The sequence below is a fragment of the Echinops telfairi genome, unplaced genomic scaffold (genome assembly GCF_000313985.2).
Source record: "Echinops telfairi isolate 266 unplaced genomic scaffold, ASM31398v2 ScPeMD7_57;HRSCAF=196, whole genome shotgun sequence".
Classification (NCBI taxonomy): Eukaryota; Metazoa; Chordata; class Mammalia; order Afrosoricida; family Tenrecidae; genus Echinops; species Echinops telfairi.
In genome coordinates, this window is record NW_022103955.1 from 1,813,215 (window position 1) to 1,814,756 (window position 1,542).

The 1,542-nt window shown below is 32.7% G+C and overlaps 1 protein-coding gene across 6 annotated transcripts in view; it reads right to left on the bottom strand.

Annotated features, from left to right (window-relative positions):
• Positions 1–1,542, bottom strand: part of PTPRM (protein tyrosine phosphatase receptor type M) — a 707,951-nt gene that overhangs the window by 436,829 nt on the left and 269,580 nt on the right. The window lies entirely within an intron of this gene.

Below are 1,542 nucleotides of genomic sequence, written 5' to 3' on the forward strand. Positions count from 1 at the left end.
GTCTTATCAGATGCATATAGCAGCCCGATGGACTTCTGTTTGTTGATCTTGTATCCTGCCACACTGCCAAACTCCTCTATTGCTTCCAGTACTCCCCTTGTGGAACTTTTGGGATTTTCCATATATAAAATCATATCATCTGCAAATAACGATAGTTTCACCTCTTCCTTGCCATTCATTCTTATGAAACTCAGTTCTGCTCTTACACACGTGTGGTTTTCATGAGTCAGATTTGATTCCATGACAAAGGGACTGGTTTAAAGGCCTATGGTTCAGGGTCATGAGTAGTTTTACAGGTTTCCTGGTTATTTTTTTACTACCCTTCTCCCACTTCTCCAGAACCAATGAGTCATAATGATGTACACATATATATTATTATGTTAACATCTGGAAAATGTGTGATGTGTGAACAATATAACACAACACAGTTTTGGTATCAGTTAACTGCTGCTATCTCTTCCTTTTTTAAACCTGCTGTTTTCTAGATACTTTATTGAATAAAATGGCATGGGTAGTATTACCCGATAGGGAACATGATATGAGCTAATTTCATACTTAAAAAAATTAATTATGTCCATTGACCCACATTTCTTTCACTTGTAGCTTTATTTTCCATTGTTGTTGGGTACTATGCTGCCAATTCTTACCCACAGAGACTCCATAGGACAGAGTAGAGCTGCATCATAGGCCTTTCTTGGCTGTAATTTTTACAGATCAGACAGTCATATATTTATACTCTGGAGTCAATGGTGAGTCTGAATAGCCAACCTCATATTTATTTCAAGCCCAAACTATTGTGTACTGCTGGCCATTTTCCCACAATTGAATGCAAAATGAAAACATCTTCATTATACTTTATTTACACATCATGCATTTAAAGGTAAACTATGACATATTTTTATCAATTTTGGGGATACAGTATACTGTTCAGCATTTACTTACATGCAACAGTACACCAAGTTTTGCAAACATTTCACACTTTTAACACTTTCCTTTGGAAGAACATACTCTACATAAATTATTATTTTTGCCCTGCTAGTTCTTGTTTTTTTCTAAAACATGGTCTTATCCAGAGCGCTTCTACAGATATTGTAAAAATGCCAGGCTCAGTTGAATTATAATTATCAGTTATGTATGCTCTTGCTATAGCTAGTAGGAAATGTTTTTATTTAGGTAAATTATAGTTTTAGTAAATTTTAAATGCATTGAATGAAGGACAGTTGATCAAAAAAGAAAGCTGCTTTTATATCATGTTATACTCTTTAATAAAATTCCAATGGTTTTATGGGTATATATTTAACATACCACATAATCCAATGGTTTAAATACATTTAAAAAATTGTGCAATCATCAACATAATTTTAGAAAATATTCTTTTTTTTTCTTTTCTTTGTTTTTTTTTAATTTAAACATCATTTTATTGGAGGCTCATACAGCTCTTATAACAATCTGTACATCAATTGCATCAAGCCTAGTTGTACATATGTTGCCATCATTATTTTCTAGACATTTACTTTCTTTCTTTTTTTTTTTGCTTATGAT